This window comes from Triticum urartu, chromosome 6A, assembly GCF_056163025.1.
Source record: "Triticum urartu cultivar PI428250 chromosome 6A, HENAU_Tu73, whole genome shotgun sequence".
Taxonomy (NCBI): domain Eukaryota; kingdom Viridiplantae; phylum Streptophyta; class Magnoliopsida; order Poales; family Poaceae; genus Triticum; species Triticum urartu.
The window spans coordinates 291,107,302-291,127,827 of record NC_141878.1 but is presented as its reverse complement, the minus strand read 5'-3'; positions in this window follow the sequence as shown (position 1 = coordinate 291,127,827).

The following is a 20,526-nucleotide window of genomic DNA, read 5'->3' as shown; positions in this document are numbered from 1 at the left end:
TGCGGTTGATGAGGAGGTCACTTCCAAGAAGAAGTTGATCAAGAAAGAGCATGTTGCTGCTGCTAGAATTAAGCCAGGAATGCACAAGAAGGCCCCTGCAAAGAGAGTGCCTATGTCCAAAGCCAGGGCCTCAACTCTTGAAACTTTGAAGTCCATAGAAGAAGAGGCTGCTGGAGGCAAGAAGAGAAAGGAAAGGGTCAAGAAGACCATGGCCAGAGTTATTGGAAAGCCTTCTATGATGAAGGAATCTGATAAGGATGAAGAGGATGAAGCACGTGCTCCACCAGCTCCCAAAGCTCAGAAGTTAATGGGAGATGCTATTAAGTCTGGAGCTGCACCTTCTAAGCCCAAAACTGCTCCCAAGCAATCCTCACAAGCTCAAGCTCCAAAGCAAACTGCACCCAAGAGATCCATAAGAAATATTTCAACTGCAGAGAAGAACAAGGCCCTAGTGCCCAAGGTTCAAGAAGAGGAAGAGCCCCAAGTGCTCAGGTAGCTCAAGCCTAAGATACCAGATCATGATGACAAACATCCCATTGCTGAAAACATGAAAGTGAGAAAAGATGCAGGACCCAGACTATGGAGGCAGACAGATCCATATGCAACAAGAAGAAGAACTGTTGTGGATTACAGGTTTCAAACCAAGGAGCAGCAGGACGTCCAGGGGGTCAGCGCGGCGCCGAGGAGAAGGCCCAAGGTGTCGCGGTGGCCTCGATGACACAGGCAAGTAGGGAGGTGCATGGCGCCGCGGGCGCGCGTGCGCTGTCTCCCTCCTCTGCCTACTGGCAGAGGTAGGCGATGACTGGCACGGGCCAGGTGGGCCGGCCTAGCCAGGTGAGTGGCCTTTGGCCTTTCTCTCTCCCTCTTTCTGTTTTAGTTTTCTTTTTCTTTTTCTGTTATTTGTTTTTGGTATAGTAAAAATGCTAAACCACATTATAAAATCATGAAAATAATTGTGGGCACTTCTAAAATTATTCCAATAGCCCTCAAATGCCTTCAAGATTTTTTGGACATTTAAAAATATTTATAACATTTAAATGTCCAAATGCAAATACCTTATGATTTAAGTCAAAAATCCAAAGTGGGATAGAAAAATGTGCACCATTTTTGGCAGAGGTTCTAGACCAATCCAAAAATGATGAACTTTTGTGAAGGGCATTTTGGGTTCCGTGAAATAATTTTCAGTTGAACCAGGTATTTTCAGGGGGTTGCTGGGGTTTGATGATCCCCATTTGAAATTTAAGAAAAATTTAAACATGATGCATCACTCTAGCTAGTCCTAATGCAAGAACTAACTAGGGCTGTCACACGAAGCCCTGCGGAGATAGCTTCACCATCACCAAAACCACGCTGTGGTGCTATAGGAACTCATCCACTACCTCGTCGTCATGCTGGATCAAGAAAGCGGAGGATGTCATCGAGCTGAACGTGTGCTGAACGCAGAGCTGCCATACGTTCGGTGCTCAATCGGTTGGAACACGAAGAAGTTCGACTACATCAACCGCGTTATCTAACGCTTCCGCTTACAGTCTACGAGGGTACGTAGACACACTCTCCCCCTCTCGTTGTTATGCATCTCCTTGACAGATCTTGCGTGTGCATAGATTTTTCTTGTTTTCCATGCAACTTTTCCCAACATATATATCTCGTATAGTGTCACTTCATGGTGTTCCACTAGAGATCAATTCTGACTGTGGAAGTCTTTTCACTCCCCGATTTTGGGAGAGTTTCCACACTACCATGGGAACTATCTTTCCTTCAGTACCGCTTTCCACCCTCAGTCGAGTGTGGAAAGGGTCAACCTGATTCTCGAAGACATGCTTAGAGCTTGCGTTATCTCATTCGGTATGGATTGGGAGAAGTGCCTTCCTTTTGCCGAGTTTGCTTATAACAATAGCTACCAATCCAGTCCCATGAAAGCACCCTTCGAGATTCTATGTGGACAAAAATGTCAAACTCCTTTGAACTGGTCAGAAACCAGTGAAAGACAATTCTTTGGACCGGATATGATCCAGGAGGTAGAAGAGCAAGTTCGCATTATTCGTGATAATTTGAAGACAGCTCAGTCTCGTCAGAAGAGTCGGTATGACCATCATCATAAGGAAGTAACCTATCGGTTGACGAGAAGGCTTACCTTTGGGTTACCACTTTGAAGGGTACCCATCGTTTCTAAAAGTGCATTATATCGACTAGAGGGGGGGTGAATAGGCGATTTTTATGAAAGTCTTCAAAACATGAGAGTTATGAAGACAAACAATGAAGATTATGCCTATTACTATGCAGCGGAAGTTAGATTACACTAGGGCAGCCATGGTCATGTATTCAATAGAGTGAAAGCGCAATGACAAACAGCTTCAGTGTAATAAGGATCAGGTAGGAAGAAGTTATGAAGCCGAACAGATCATACATTCATGTTGTGAAGACAAAAGATAAAGCAAGCATGCAATGGCTTCACAATGAATAACTGTAAATGAAGGGAAGTGAAGATGAAACCAGTGACACGTTGAAGACAATGATTTGTTGACCAGTTCCAGTTGCTGTGACAACTGTACGTCTGGTTGGAGCGGCTAGGTATTTAAACCGAAGGACACACAGTCCCGGACACCCAGTCAAGGACACTTAGTCCAAGACACCCAGTCCTCACCGTTTTCTCCTTGAGCTAAGGTCACACAGACCTCGCCCAATCACTCTGGTAAGTCTTCAAGGTAGACTCCCAAACCTTCACAGACTTCGTTCACTGGCAATCCACAATTTCTCTTGTATGCTCAGAACGCGACGCCTAACCGTCTGGAGGATGCACAGTCCTCAAGTGTAATAAGTCTTCAAATCACACAGACACGAAGACTTAAGTGATGCCCAATTTACTCTGGCTCTGGGTGGTTAGGGCTTTTCTCCTCACTGGGAATTTTTCTTTCAAAGGCTTCGAGGTGGGTTGCTCTCAAACGACAAAAGCCGTGCGCTAAAATCTGAGCAGCCAACCATTTAAGGTTGTGGGGGGTGGACTATTTATAGCCACTTGGCAACCCGACCTGATCTGTCCGAAATGACCCTGGGTCACTAAGGAACTGACACGTGTACCAACGGTTGGATTTCGAATTCACACGGCAACTTTTACTTGGGCTACAAGTAAAGCTGACTTGTCTGACTCTGGACAAGATTTTCTCTCAAAGTCTTCGCTCGAAGACATAGGATTTGAATTTGGCATCACTTCAGTCATTCTTACTGGTTCTCTTCGACCCCACTTAACAGTACGGTGGTTCCTATGACACAACATAAATGAAATAAAACTACGAAGGATCTAGGTCTTCGAGTTCCAAAAGCTTCATAGGGAGTCTTCTCATGTCATTGTCTTCAATATGAATATCTTCATAAACCACCATTGTCTTCAATGTCTTCGTACATTTTTAGGGGTCATCTCTGGTAGTGAAACCGAATCAATGAGGGACTTCTTCCTGTGTTTTCCTGCAATTCTCACAAACACATTAGTCCCTCAACTAGGTTTGTCGTCAATACTCCAAAACCAACTAGGGGTGGCACTAGATGCACTTACAATCTCCCCCTTTTTGGTGATTGATGACAAACTAGTTGAAGTTTTCAACGGGAAACATAATTTGCGAAATTGTAAAAGAATTGTCTTCATAAGTTGCAAGGGCTCCCCCTGAAGATGTGCATATAAGTAATTTGCTTCTTGAATGCAAATGCACATGGCAGGTTGTACTTGTGGAGATCCACTTCAACTTATGACAATCCACTATGCATGTGAAAGTATATGAAGATAATGACATGCATAATGGAAAATGGACGTCTGCAGAATGAGATGAGTGCGGAATTTATCGTCGCACATGCGGAATTTATCTTCGCATAACGGAGTGACAAGCAGGTAGCAGACGGCCATCAAGGCTAAGTGTTACAACTCAAGGAAGCAAATGTAGCAAAAACGGGAGTTGTAAGCACGAAGCAAAATGTAGCAAGATATGAAGGCACCCGCCCATAGTGACCCGCTTGAAGACTATTACCATCATATGAACGGGAGTTGTAAGCACGAAGCAAAATGTAGCAAGATATGAAGGCACCCGCCCATAGTGACCCGCTTGAAGACTATTACCATCATATGCTTCTCCCCCTTTTGTCAGTGATGACCAAAAAGGTTTGAAGACATAGAGATTTCTACGCGTTCCCAGGCGCAGCAGGGTCGGTGGAGTTGTTTGGCGGCGGTGCAGACGAGCTTGGTGCAGATTCGACGCGCGTTGAAGCAGGTGGAGATGATGTCGCGTCGTCTTCTTCTTCAATAATCCGGGCAGACACGGTGGCAGCAGAAGAAGAGAACTCTGACTCTTCAAGTGATGGTGTGCTGCGCATCACCGCTCTTCTCGGAGGCGTGGAGTCAAATTTGAAGTGCTCTGTGAAGCCATCCTCATGCAGTTCAGCTTCAGGGCACATCATGGTGAGGCCCTTCCAAGTGTGGCGACAGGTCTCGTGTGTGACAAATGCATTCTTTGTTGCCATATTTCTGATGCGATTGACGTCTTGCATGATGCTTCTCATCTGCCTCTTGAGCCAGTCGTGATGCCTATCTTGTTTTTGGTGAAGAGCCACAAGAAGCTCTCTGTCATTGAGTGCACGAGCACGCTTCTTGGGTCTCTTTGCAGCTGTGCTGTTGGTGGCTTCAGTTGATGCAGGGGCACGTGTGGTGCCAGCCATTGGATACACTCGGGAGAGAGCTTCAACACCTTCAATATTTTGAGTGAAGCTCTGGTGTTCTGCATTCTGAAGACTTAGTGGTTGCTTGGCCGGCTCGGGATATATTGCTTCAGCAGATGTGTCCACATCTGGCAAAAATATCCTATGATTGCGGGCTGAGGGTTGATAGGAGATTGCAGAGTGAAGCTTGATCAGCCTCATAACCCAAGGAGCATAAAACTTTAATCCAAACAGTTCTGAAGCAGATGCTACAAATTGACGGATGAAGAGATCCTGTGCATTGAAGCATTTGCCATGAAGAATGCAGAAGATGAGAGTCTTCATTGCACCATCAAGCGTTGCATATCGAGAGTGTCCCTTGACTGGCCAGAGAGTCCGCCTTATGATGTGATATATTGTTCTGGGCAGGTACTCTAAGTCTTCAACGAAGAACCTAGTTGGATAGGGTGCATTTGGAGGAAATGGCTTCATCATTGAGAGCATCTGACTCATATCTGGCTCAGGACGCTGAAATATGCTCTCAATTGCTTCAGCATGGAGTTGGCACCCTTCTTCAAAGAATTCGCCAGGAGTGGGAAGGCCAGTAAGCTCAATTAGGTCGAAAGCATTGGCTTCATGATGGATATTGCCTGTCATCCACTCCAGGATCCATGTCTTCGGATCTCTGTTATAGCCTTTGATATGCAAAGTGGCATAGAACTGGAGCAGAAGCTCTTCGTTCCAGTGCTCTTCGTCAGTGATAAATGGCAGCAAACCCACTTGCTTGAAGCAATCCAGTGCTTCTTCCAGACCAGGCAGACCTGCAACAGCTTCAACCTCAAGGCGCTTGTGAGGAAAGATGCGGCCTTGGTTGTAGAGGATGCATGAATAATAGCTGCGCTGTTGATGGCTCCAGAACCTATCTGATACAATCCGTTCCCTTGAATAAGGGTTCTTGGAGCGGTCGAAAAACGTGTTATCTGCCCTGAAGCCGTTGATGTTGAAGGAACCAGGAGCTGATGCAGGACCTGGGAACCTTGGTAGTCGTGGGATCGGCTTCTGGACCTGGGGCCTGTGCGCAATATGATAGTTGAATTGTGGTCCGGCAGCAGACTCAGGCACAGAATGTTCAGGAGCAGTAGCTTCGGTGTCTTCTGAAGCTGTTGTTGGGGAGGGCTCCACATTTGCTTCGGCGTTGTTTGTGGCAGCCTCTACATTTTCAGCTTCAGGCACGTTCTCCTTGAGAACTTCTTCTTGTTGCTCTTCGGTTGATGCAGCCGGAATGTCTTCAGCAGCCTGAGCCCTTGGCCCTTTGCGAAGCCTATGGAGTGTAGGCGCTGGTGGAGTTGCAGTGGGATGGGGCTCCTCTTCCTCATGTGGGCTATCTGCCCATGACGCATTTTGTGTGATTGGCGTCAATGGACGACCAATACTGATCTGTTCGCTTGTCTCAAGCTGAGGAACGGCTGCATCACCTTGCACATTGTCTTGGGGATCAATGTCTTCAGCAGCATTGGGGTTGGCTGCTGGAATGTCTTCAGCGTGCGGAGCCTCTATGTAAGCAGGCTCATGCACTGTCAACTGACGATCTGCGTCAGGATAGCGAACGCAGAGTGGTTCAACTATCAGGGGCTCTGTGGGAGCAGCCCGAGATTTCTTTGTCTTGCGCTTCTTGATGATGGGTTCAGAAGGAGAGGCTTCAGAATGTTTTCTCTTCTTAGCTTTAGCCTCTGCAGTCCGTGTCTTCTTGTGCTGTGAGGCGGTTGATCGACTCTTTGGCTTCGAGCCAGTCGTTGCAGCGGGGAAGACAATCGGAGCATCAGGTTCTGACCTTGGTGCAGGTTCGGTCACAGCCACCTTCTTTTTCTTCTTCGCGGCCATCCTGGGGTCAATGCCGGGATGTCCAAGCGCCTTGCGCTTTTCTGCCTCATTGTAGGCCTGCACGCAGTGATCAGCTAAAGTCTTCATGCGTTCTCGCGAGCCTTGAGCTTCAGCACGCGTCTTCAGGAAGCTCTCTTTCAGCTCATGCAACATAGTTTTGAAGCTTTTCACTTCTTGCACACTGAGCTTGGCCACGTGCTTCTTGAACTGAGCCTTTTCATAATCAATTTTCTGCTTCAGTTCTACAATGCGCTGGGCTATTGCAAGTTCTGAAGCAATTGCACCTTGAAAGGCAACGCTGAGGCCTATGGGTAGCTGCAGATCATTGAAGCTTATGTCTGGTGTGTCAAACCATTCATCGATGAAGTTGTGGACGATGGCGACATCAAAGAGAGGCAGATTGTTGAAGATTTCAGCCTCCTCCTTGCTCTTGATGAGCTGCTCAAGAGCATCATCTCCAAGATCTTCATCGCTTGAGAGATCAATGGCTTCGCAGCGCAGAATGTCAGCAACTGTGAGCTCTTTGCCTGTGTGTGGCTGAGGCTTCTTGGCTTCTTGGGGCTTGGACACTCGTGATAAGTCTTCTGACTGCACACTGGCTTCAGGAGGTGCAGTTGCTAAAGGCTTCACTCTTGCGATCTTGGGAGAAACGGCTGGCTTTGAAGCTTTTGGAGCTTTTGGCTTCTTCTGCTTTGGCTTCGGAGCAGCAGGGGCGTCATCTGACTCAGTATCTGCTGGAGGGTCATTCACAGCAGTCCCTTGGACTAGGATGCGAGTGATGAGGCCTGCAAGATTGGCATACAGCCCGATGATATTGGGATCGGCGTTGCGTGTGCCATCTGCCCTTGGTGAGGAGGGACCAGGGTTGAAGTCAAGCCCAAATTTCTTCTTGTTTATCTTTGCTGACTGTTGTGCAAACTGAAAGTTGCGCTTGAAGAGATTATCATCACGACACTAGAGAAGTGATGACGGATGTGCATCAGCTGGCTGTGGTCCTCTCACCATGCATGGATAGAAGCCTTGAGCAATGGCTTCGTCTCTGGACCTAGGTACGAGATTTTTGTATAATACATCTCCCCAAGGTCTCTTGATGGCGCACTTCTCCGCATATTCCTGAGTGACGAAGCGGTAGTGGAACCATTGCTCTGCCCAATATCTTCGAATCCATTGGATTCGTGTCTTGCGCTGACCATAGCTTTCTTCAGGATCAGTTTTGTACATTTCTGCCAATTCATCAGGCAGATATTTGGACGTTTCACCACGTCGCTGTCTGCCTCCCTTCCTTGCTACTGTTTCTGAAGCCATGAATAACTTGGAAGGCTTCAAGATGTTCAAAGGCTTCAAAGGATTCCTTTTGCAAGAACTGGCTTCAGGCGAGTTGATGTGATGCTGCAAGTACTCTGCAAATGAATGCAGACTATGAGAACCAAAGGATTCTCCCACGGACATGTACCTGTGACAGCATTAAGGTGCGAGGGAAGGGGAAGAGGTCATATGCATTCTTAGAAGATTTTGAAGATAAATCGGTTTAGAAGACATTGACCTTATTATGCGAAGACATTCACTTATAGATAAGAAGTTGGTTCCAGATTTGTACGAACCCATAGATCAGTACAAGTGAGGAATCTAACTACTTTATGAAGCACAAGTGAATATACTAGGCATGTTATGAGATGCAGCGAGAGATTTAACTGATTTAACTGGTGTGAAGAGAAACTTCTTATGGCAGAAAGTGACTGAACTGTAGGATCAAAAGAAGCTGTAAAAAGAGGTTTTATTTACCACACTTGGAACTGCTAGACGAAGTGAGAGTTGAGGCCGAGCAGTTCGATCCTCCGTGCCCTAACTTGGCGACGGAAGACACCTACGGCGACGGCGGAGAAAGTGATGTCCGCTGTCGGCGTGAAAACGGCGTCGGAGAGGTTGCGGCAGTGAAGCGCTTCGTCGCCGGCGTCGTCGAGTGCTAGCAGTGGCGCTAGGGTTCGTGCGAGGGTGGAAGAAGGAGATAATGACCGCAGTGAATCGTATATTTATAGGGATAGAGGCGGCACTGCGCTATTACGCAGGTACCCCTGGCGGTTCGCATTTGAGGCACGCGTGGCCAGTTAGATTATCGGGATTTGTTCCACGTCCCACGCACGCCTAAATTATCGGGCGGTCGTTTCTGCTTCTCCGGATCTTATGTGGAGGAATGAGCATTAAAACTGACTTTTATGGTTGTCTCAATGTCTTCGGCTGACAAGGACACAGTGAAGACATTCGACAGTTTCAACAGAATGCATATGACTTGGAGAGATAGAGTTTGAGATAGAAAGCATAGAGAGGTTAGGGTCCGATCACATTCACTTAGTTCAAAGGATTCAACCAAGAAGACATAGCTATAAGTGAATGCTGTAGAGGACAGAACATCAGTACATATATATCCATATAATCAACGCAGTGAAGATAATCATGAAGACATACAGAGAATGAAGCCAAACCAATTGTGAAGACATTGAGAGGTGATGCCATGAGAGAAACACTTCAAAATGGAACGTTTGGTGGTGGCGTTACCCACCGTATAGGAAGTATTAGACCCAGACACGGCGCACAATTATCGTGGCGCTCCGAAGTCAAATTCCACATTAATGTATTCACACTTAGAATGTATGTCTTCATTGATTGAAGATATACGCTACTTCGTGTGTTGCACATCTAAGTCATCAATATGCATAAGTGTTAGGATGTGTGCCTGATCACAGGACATTTGAGGATTCCAAGATATTTAGCTCACACCGTAACTTGCAAAATCTCTTCTCATCCAAGGGCTTTGTGAAGATATCTGCCAATTGCTCTTCAGTGTTGACGTGTATGATATCAATGTCTTCCTTCACAACATGATCTCTGAGAAAGTGATGACGAATTTCAATGTGCTTTGTCTTCGAGTGCTGAACTGGGTTGTTGGCAATCTTGATGGCACTTTCGTTGTCGCAGTAAAGTGGCACTTGCTTCAGATGAATGCCATAATCCTTGAGTGTTTGCTTCATCCACAGAAGCTGAGCGCAGCAAGATCCAGCAGCAATGTATTCAGATTCAGCAGTGGAGAGAGATACACAGTTCTGCTTCTTTGAAGACCAACATACAAGTGATCGTCCCAGAAAATGACATGTGCCTGATGTAGATTTGCGATCAACTTTGTCACCAGCATAATCAGCATCCGAAAATCCAACCAGATCAAACTCTGAGCCCTTTGGATACCATAATCCTAGAGTTGGGGTGTGAGCCAAATATCGAAGAATTCGCTTCACAGCTAAGTGATGCGACTCCTTTGGTGTCGCTTGAAATCGAGCACACATGCAAACACTAAGCATGATATCTGGCCTAGATGCACATAAATAAAGCAAAGACCCAATCATGGAGCGGTATACCTTTTGATCAAACTCTTTACCATTGTCGTCGGGACCCAGATGATGCTTGGCTGGCATTGGTGTTGTGAAGCCTTTGTAGTCTTGCATACCGAACTTCTTCAGGCACTCTTTAAGATATTTCTCTTGAGATATGAAGATGCCGTTGCATTGTTGCCGTATTTGAAGACCGAGAAAGAACCTCAGCTCCCCCATCATGGACATCTAATATTGCTCTTGCATCATGTATCCAAACTCTTCACTATACTTCTGATTGGTGCAGCCGAAGATAATGTCATCCACATATATTTGGCACACAAACAGTTCACCATCATATGTCTTCGTGAAAAGAGTGGGATCCAGGGAACCAGGTATGAAGCCTTTGCTTTTCAAAAAGTACTTGAGTGTATCATACCAGGCCCTAGGGGCTTGTTTGAGGCCATACAGTGCCTTGTTGAGCTTGTATACCATATCAGGATGTTTTGGATTTTCAAAGCCAGGTGGTTGTGCAACATACACTTCTTCTTCAATCTTGCCATTGAGAAAGGCACTTTTCACATCCATTTGATATAGAAGTATGTTATGATGATTTGCATAGGCCAGCAGTATGCGTATGGCTTCAAGCCTAGCCACAGGAGCAAATGTTTCATCGAAGTCAATGCCCTCCACTTGAGTATATCCTTGAGCAACTAGACGAGCTTTGTTTCTGACAACTTGACCATGCTCATATTGCTTGTTGCAGTATATCCATTTGGTGCCTATTATGTTGTGCTTCCGTGGATCAGGACGCTTAACCAGTTCCCATACATTATTCAGCTCAAACTGTTGAAGCTCTTCTTGCATAGCTTGAATCCATTCAGGTTCCATGAAGGCTTCTTCAACTTTCTTGGGTTCTGATATTGAGACAAATGCGAAATGCCCACAGAAGTTCGTTAGCTGAGTTTCCCTTGAACGAGTGAGTGGACCAGGTGCATTGATGCTGTCCAGTATTTTGTCAATTTGTACTTCATTTGCAACACGAGGGTGTGTGGGGCGAAGACTTTGCTCTTGCTGATCTATCTGGTCATTTGAAGGTATATCTTCAGGCTGAGCATTGTCTTCATGTGGATCAGGTGCTGAGATGATAAGTTCTTCTTCAGGTTGAGCTTCAGAAGGTACAATTTCTCCAGTTCCCATAAGCTTGATTGATTCATTTGATGGAACTTCATCTAGCATATTTGGCAATTGCTCTCTTTGTGATCCATTGGTTTCATCAAATCGCACATCCACTGTTTCAACCACTTTGTAGTGGAAGAGATTGAAGACTCTGTAGGAGTGCGAATCCTTTCCATATCCAAGCATGAAGCCTTCATGTGCCTTTGGAGCAAACTTTGAGGTGTGGTGTGGGTCCTTGATCCAGCATTTTGCGCCAAATACTCTGAAATAACTGACATTTGGCTTCTTGCTAGTTAGGAGTTCATAGGATGTCTTGTTCAGGAGCTTGTGAAGATAAACACGATTGATTGTATGGCATGCAGTATCAATGGCTTCAGTCCAGAATTTTCTTGGAGTCTTGTATTCATCTAGCATTGTTCTGGCCATCTCAATGAGTGTTCTGTTCTTGCGTTCGACGACGCCATTCTGCTGTGGCGTGTATGGAGCTGAGAATTCATGTGTGATGACCAAGGTGTCCAGATATGTATCAAGGCCAGTATTCTTGAATTCGGTGCCATTGTCACTTCTGATGTGCTTTATCTTGGCGCCAAAATTGTTCATAGCTCGATTTGCGAAGCGTCTGAAGACATCCTGCACTTCAGTCTTGTAAAGGATTATGTGCACCCAAGTATATCTAGAATAATCATCAACAATTACAAAGCCATAGAGGCATGCAGAAGTAGTAAAAGTTGAGTAGTGAGTGGGACCGAAAAGATCCATGTGAAGCAGTTCGAAGGGTTGTGTAGTAGTCATGATTGTCTTTGAAGGATGTTTTGCCCTTGTCATCTTCCCTGCTTCACAAGCACCGCATAAGTGATCTTTCTTAAACTTGATGCCCTCGATGCCTATGACGTGCTTTTTCTTCGCAAGGGTGTGGAGGTTCCTCATGCCAACATGCCCAAGCCTTCGATGCCAAAGCCAGCATTCTGAAGCTTTTGCAAGAAGACATACTGCAAGTTGTGGTCCTGCTGAGAAATCTACCACATACAAATCACCTTTCCTATACCCTTCAAACACTAGAGATTTGTCAGATTCCATTAGCACCAGGCAGCGATATTTGCCAAACATTACAATCATATTCAAATCGCAAAGCATTGAGACAGACATTAAGTTGAAGCCAAGAGATTCAACAAGCATGACTTTATCCATGTGTTGATCCTTTGAGATTGCAACTCTACCTAGACCCAATACCTTACTTTTACCAGTGTCAGCGAATGTAATGTGGCTCTTGTTGGATGGACGTAAAGTTGAGTCCATAAGAAGGCTTCTTCTGCCAGTCATGTGATTTGTACACCCACTGTCAATAATCCATTCTGAAGACTTTGAAGTCGCTGGTATCGTACCCTACAGTGCAGTTAGGGGGATAGGCTTCACGAAGAGTGTTGTGAAGCATAAACATTTGACGAACCAGTGGGTTATGAAAACTTAGATCCAGATTAGGACTTATGGGGAGAGTAGCATGCGATTCAGGAACGAAGTACATAATGATGCCATTTGGGCATTTTATCTTGCGCCCCACAAGATATTTATGGTCCCCAGCAATAGCATCAGAAGATTTTGTTTTTGTGCTGGAGACCTTTCCCTGTAAAGGAGAGTTAAGCTTTCTTAACCACCCACATCTTCAAGGGTGGCTTAGAAGCTATAAGTCTAAGTGCAGCATCTGAGAATTTTGGCTTTGAAACCTTAGCAAACAGTCTAGCAGGTGGACAATAATACTCATAGGAATAAGCAGAATAATTTTTGGTCATATGAACATGACGGTTCGACGAACCACTCTCATATTCATATGCCTGAGTATGGTTCCCCTGCAAAACATTTGCGTTAGTGCGACTCAGGTGAGTCCCCTGTTTGTATGAAGCATTTGGACCATATGAAGCCTTTGGTCTGAGGTTTGTCTTCTTCAAGTGAGGTGTCATGAAGACATTCACAGGAAGATTTTCCAGACATGTTTTCGGAACCCAGATCTTCTTCATAGGCGGTCCATTCCTGCAGTTAGTACCAATGTACCTGGCAAACACTTTATCATTCTGATTCTTAAACAGTTTATAGTTTGCATCAAAGGATTCATCAATGATAATTGGGTTAGCACAAGTGAAGCCAGACAGATTGGATGGATCTGCTGAGGATTCCTTTGCAGCAACCCATGTGGTTTTGGGGTACTGCTCAGGTTTCCAGTAAGACCCATCTGCATTAATTTTCCTCACGAACCCAACACCCTCTTTCCTAGGGTTTCGGTTCAGAATCTTCTTCTTAAGGACATCACATAATGTCTGATGCCCTTTCAGACTTTTGTACATCCCTATTTCAAGCAATGTCTTCAACCTAGCATTCTCATCAGCAATAGCAGTGGTATCCTCAACAGAGGGGTTAGTTACCACGTCAACAGTTGAAGATATTGAAACGGTAGTAGCAGTGGAACATTCAGCAACAGAAGCAGCATTATCACGCTCAATGCATTTAAGACATGGTGGTTCAAATCCTTCCTGAGCGGGACTGATCTGTTCAGCGCGAAGTGACTCGTTTTCCTTTTGAAGATCTTCATGAGTCACCCTCAATTTCTCAAGTTCTTGCTTCCTTTGAAGATAATCATAGGAAAGCTTCTCATGAGTTGTTGAGAGAGTATCATAACGATCTTCAAGTTCCTGATACTTAACGTGAAGGTTTTTTATGTCTTCAATTAAGGATTCAGATCGAGTCATTTCAGCACCCAACAGATCATCGCTTCTGTCTAACAATTTTTGAATATGTTCCATAGCTTTCTGTTGTTCAGTTGCAATTTTAGCAAGTGTTTTGTAGCTAGGTTTTGAATCACATTCAGAGTCATCGTCACTTGATGTTTCATAGCGAGTAGTGCGTGTGTTTACCTTGGCACCGCGTGCCATGAAGCAGTAGGTAGGAGTGGAGTCGTTCTTGTCATTTGCGTCGGTGTCGGTGATGCAGTCATTGTCTTCAGTATTGAAGATGGACTTGGTGACGTATGCTGTAGCCAGACTCGCAATGCCAGAATCAGACTCCTCCTCAAACTCCACCTCTGCCTCCTCAGATGCGGACTCCTCCTCTGAATCCATCTCCTTTCCAACAAACGCACGTGCCTTGCCAGATGAGCTCTTCTTGTGTGATGAAGACTTTGATAAAGTTTTGGAAGAAGACTTTGAGTATTTCTTCTTCTTCTTGTCGTCAGAATCATATTCCTTGCTCTTCTTCTTCCTTCTGTTCTCATTTTCCCACTGTGGACACTCAGAGATGAAGTGTCCAGTTTTCTTGCACTTGTGACATGTTTTCTTCTTGTAGTCATGAGCAGAAGCTTCATCATTCCTTGAGCATGATCGTGAGGATTTCCTGAAGCCTTTCTTCTTAGTGAATTTTTGGAACTTCTTCACTAGCATTGCAAGTTCTCTTCCAATGTCTTCAGGATCATCAGAACTGTAGTCAGATTCTTCTTCAGATGAGGAGACAGCTTTTGCCTTCAAGGCACGAGTTCGCCCATAGTTTGGGCCGTAGATATCTCTTTTCTCAGAAAGCTGAAACTCATGTGTGTTGAGCCTCTCAAGTATGTCAGACAGATCGAGTGTCTTGAAATCATGACGTTCTTGAATCATCAGGGCCAGGATGTCAAACGAACTATCAAGTGATCTCAGCAGCGTCTTGACGATTTCATGTTTGGTGATCTCAGTGGCGCCGAGGGCTTGAAGCTCATTTGTGACGTCAGTGAGCCGGTCAAATGTGTGCTGGACATTCTCATTGTCATTTCGCTTGAAGCGGTTGAAGAGGTTGCGAAGAACACTGATTCTTTGATCTCTCTGGGTTGAGATGCCTTCATTGACCTTTGAGAGCCAGTTCCAGACTAGCTTGGATGTCTTCAAAGCACTCACACGGCCATACTGTCCTTTGGTCAGATGACCACATATGATATTCTTGGCAGTGGAGTCCAGTTGAGTGAACTTCTTGACATCAGCAGCAGTGACACCTTCTCCAGCCTTGGGAACGCCGTTCTCGACGACATACCATAGGTCGATGTCAATGGCTTCAAGATGCATGCGCATCTTATTCTTCCAGTAGGGATATTCAGTTCCATCGAAGACGGGGCAAGCAGCGGAGACTTTGATTATCCCTGCAGTCGACATAACTAAAACTCCAGGTGGTTAAACCGAATCACACAGAACAAGGGAGCACCAGGCTCTGATACCAATTGAAAGTGCGTTATATCGACTAGAGGGGGGGTGAATAGGTGATTTTTATGAAAGTCTTCAAAACGTGAGAGTTATGAAGACAAACAATGAAGATTATGCCTATTACTATGCAGCGGAAGTTAGATTACACTAGGGCAGCCATGGTCATGTATTCAATAGAGTGAAAGCGCAATGACAAACAGCTTCAGTGTAATAAGGATCAGGTAGGAAGAAGTTATGAAGCCGAACAGATCATACATTCATGTTGTGAAGACAAAAGATAAAGCAAGCATGCAATGGCTTCACAATGAATAACTGTAAATGAAGGGAAGTCAAGATGAAACCAGTGACACGTTGAAGACAATGATTTGTTGGACCAGTTCCAGTTGCTGTGACAACTGTACGTCTGGTTGGAGCGGCTAGGTATTTAAACCGAAGGACACACAGTCCCGGACACCCAGTCAAGGACACTTAGTCCAAGACACCCAGTCCTCACCGTTTTCTCCTTGAGCTAAGGTCACACAGACCTCGCCCAATCACTCTGGTAAGTCTTCAAGGTAGACTCCCAAACCTTCACAGACTTCGTTCACTGGCAATCCACAATTTCTCTTGGATGCTCAGAACGCGACGCCTAACCGTCTGGAGGATGCACAGTCCTCAAGTGTAATAAGTCTTCAAATCACACAGACACGAAGACTTAAGTGATGCCCAATTTACTCTGGCTCTGGGTGGTTAGGGCTTTTCTCCTCACTGGGAATTTTTCTTTCAAAGGCTTCGAGGTGGGTTGCTCTCAAACGACAAAAGCCGTGCGCTAAAATCTGAGCAGCCAACCATTTAAGGTTGTGGGGGGTGGACTATTTATAGCCACTTGGCAACCCGACCTGATCTGTCCGAAATGACCCTGGGTCACTAAGGAACTGACACATGTACCAACGGTCGGATTTCGAATTCACACGGCAACTTTTACTTGGGCTACAAGTAAAGCTGACTTGTCTGACTCTGGACAAGATTTTCTCTCAAAGTCTTCGCTCGAAGACATAGGATTTGAATTTGGCATCACTTCAGTCATTCTTACTGGTTCTCTTCGACCCCACTTAACAGTACGGTGGTTCCTATGGCACAACATGAATGAAATAAAACTACGAAGGATCTAGGTCTTCGAGTTCCAAAAGCTTCATAGGGAGTCTTCTCATGTCATTGTCTTCAATATGAATATCTTCATAAACCACCACTGTCTTCAATGTCTTCGTACATTTTTAGGGGTCATCTCTGGTAGTGAAACCGAATCAATGAGGGACTTCTTCCTGTGTTTTCCTGCAATTCTCACAAACACATTAGTCCCTCAACTAGGTTTGTCGTCAATACTCCAAAACCAACTAGGGGTGGCACTAGATGCACTTACAGTTTCGCTATTAAGGGCAAGTTGCACTACAAAAAACCACTTCCGTGATGATACATGTTTGTCAGAGTCGGTCACGTTTTCTGTCATGCATGTACATCCATGATGATTTTATGACAGAATCAAGATAGTCATACCTTTGCTGTCATACAAGTGTTCCATGACATTACCAAAATTATCATCATGGAAGTGTCCACTTCCATGACGATAAATCGCGCGTCATCGAAGTGCTTTCGTCAAGGGTGACCGACACATGGCATCCATCATAATGGGTCACCGTTAAGCTATCAGGTACCGATTTGGATCCGATAACTAGTTAACAGCTGGGAGCAATGAGGATTTTCCACGTGTAAAATTATCATTGGCTATAGCAACCACGTGTCAGCACCCGAAAAGGACAGATGTCAACCGCCCAATGGATAGGAGGCGCTTATGATACATCGACACGTGGCAAGGCCCAACAGCAGCCCACTTAGGTTAAAAGTTGGCCCAGTCCAAATTAGCGAGCTGGCTCATTAACGGCCTGCTTGCAAACGGCCCATTCGCAGCTAAGGCATGTACGGCTATTGTCAAATCGGCCCATCAATGGCCGGTTCTAAACTTGTCATCATCGCGCCCATGGTCACTTCTGGCCTGTTAATAGTTCAATAAGTATTTGGGCTGAATTACGGCCCGGTGTGTTTCCGGCCTGTTGAAGGTCCTGCTTCATTTGAGCCCATTTATTGTCCATTGAAACTTTCGACCCTTAAACGACCGTGAAGGATTTGGGTCATATTCTTCCATGTCTGACATTTGGCCTGTTAGAGGCCACCTGTAGATTTGGGCCACTTCCAGCCTACAGTGATTTTTGGCCTGTTAAAGTCAGACGAAATCCATGGGCCATATGTGGCCCAAAGTCACATCGGGCCTATTAACGGCCCATATAAAACTAATACTAATGAAGCCCAACCGAACTTCTAGCCTATTAATGGCCTGTGTAGTAGGTCGGTGCATTTACGACCCGTTAGAATTTCGACCTGTGGACGATTCGCATTGTAAACAGGCCACCACAAGCTAAGATACATTTCGGCCTGCTAATGAACAGTGGGTTATTTGGCACAATTAGGGCCCAATCTCACTTTCATCTATTAAAAGCCCATGTTATTTATGGGCTCGAGATATTTACACATGTTAACGACCTATTGTTACTAAGGGCCCAAATTATGCTTAGGCCTATTAAAGGCCCACTAGGGGCAGAGGCCTACCAAAAATATGAAAGCTTAATTATGCTGATTTAGGCCCAGATATTTTTAGTGGGCTACATGCAAATTACGGCCCATAGTCGTTTCTAGCCCAATTGTAATGGGCCTAACGAATGTTGGCACGTTAGGCTCCTAGGAAGATTTCGGTCGAATACATTACTAAGATAAACCTACACTATACAAAAATAGCATCGTAATTTCTATAGCCTTTGGCAGCATGATAAATGTTGTATCACAACAAAATAAATTCCAGTCATACAACAAAAGGCCTGTTGGCATAAAGTTTATAGTCCTCGCAGATAAAAGCACCATCAGATGTATAGAAGCACAGATCATTTGACCTGAGTGCTAATGTTTCAGGTTGTAGAATCTGATGGAGCAGCATGATCTTCCCCTTTTTCCGCCATTGCTCTTGAAAACGAAGCAAAGGTCTGATAGTCTGGATTCAAAACAATTCAAATCTTGATGAAATTTGTCAACCACTATTCTTGTTTCCAAAACGATGCCCATTAGGGATCAGACTTGTGTCTGGAGCACAGATATATCACTCAATCTAGCCGGAAGATTTTGTTCAGTAGGCAATTTGGACAAGGTTACCTTGACAACCAACCCATAATTACGCAGGAAGGTGGTTTTTGCACTTTTAGTGCAGAGATACTGACGCACTGCAGCAAGAGATAACATTGTGCCTGTGGTAGCCTCATCACCTTCAGGTGGTTGTGGCTGTTCAATCATTTGTTCCATAGCTTGCTAAAAGTTTGAACTTGTAGATTAGTGTACCAGATAAGTTACTAATGAGACAAAAACAAACAAACTAGGTTTCAAATTTATACGTAACTTACTTTGGTGAACTATTGTAATACATTAGCATGTATTGTAGTGCCAACTACATAATAAAATCACTTTCGGAACATATGTCCATGTAGCATGCCTACTGTATTGTCTATTTCCTCACATTCGTTCACATGTCACGGGTGCACGTCAGTCCTAAACAAACGGTTTTAACCCCTTTCCGCGACGGCATCCGGAACCGTCGCCAAGTGAGTGTGGGCAATAGGGGGGTCTTTCCCACACGAACTAGAAACCGTTGGGGATATGCCCTCCTAGCACACACGCTCGGCAAAATGAGGTCGTGTGCGACCAGCGAGCACTCAAATACGGAAATACGTACAGTAGTGCTAAAAAATACAATTATACGGTGAAATTGTTTCCGGTCGCAAGTACATCCCACACAGTCAGTCCCCGCCAAATATTTCTGTTCGTATATACATCACACATAGTCGCTACAAGGAAAATGTTTGAGCAAGGTGGCATAACGCAAACAATTTTAAAAAGAATGTCGTGGGTGATTGTTCATTGATCCAACACGGTTTATTCCTAGAAATTGTGTGCGTTGCCTGAGGTCATCACCCACGTTGTTTTCTCATTAACCGTTTGCAATAGGAAAACCCAATTAGCAAGCTAATTGGCCAACTAGCGGGCTAATTGCCCTATTATCAATAATCCATTTTAATCTAATTGACATTCATATTAATCACACAATATATTCCATTCCCATATTAAGGAAGCAGAATTTCATAATTGAAATACATCGGAGTACAACATGATATAGCTTCAGCACTCAGCTACCCCATTACACAACTGCACCAGTAGCAAGTTTCACATGCAACATCTAGAAACTTTCGAAATTAGCATCATAGATGGTACATAGAGAGATGCATCTCATGTGGAAAACGGCTGAAGCGGAAGGCGAATATTGAGCCTTCATTCATGTTGAAGGTCTTTGCAACTTTAGGCCAGTGCCTGTGGATGATTGACCGTCCATCCTTCGACCTCTTCAGGAACACTTCAATATTGAACCATGGGTGTTATATGAAAACTTTCCTCGCCTCCTGACCACAGAGGTGGTTTGAGAGGTAATCATCAGTGAAGCCTAAAAACAAGGATGTGCATAAATATCTTCTCTATATTGGAAATGGGGCAAAGGAATACAAAAAGGCAAGGTATAATAGTTAGTACCATCTTGTAAACCTCAGTGCTTCCCATTGTTTCCCTGCAACACATATAAGGTAGTTAGTAATCAGGTTAAGTAAGGGTTCACATGCTATCAGTAAAATATGTTGATGATAATTAAGCACATTGCAGATTCATCAAATTAATTCAAGCCACATGAAAACCCCATTTATCCAAACCAAGCATGATTAAGAACTATGAAATATAGCACTTGTATATGTTTATCATGTATTAAGTGCAGCTCAATTCGATTTATTCCTCACATGGTATACAATAACAGAATGCAGCCACAGCAATTGAACATCGCATTGTAGAATTGAACCAAGCAGTTAACTAAACACCACAACAAATGAACCAAGCGTTAACTGAGCACCACATTGCACAATATAACATACTCCTAATAGAAGATCAGACGGTTAACCAAACGAAGCATGCTTAACAACTTGGAAATATAACAATTGTATTTTTTCTCATGTATTTAGTACAGCCAAATTCGATTTATTCCTCACATGGTATACAATAACAGAATGCAACCACAACAATTGAACATCGCATTGCAGAATTGA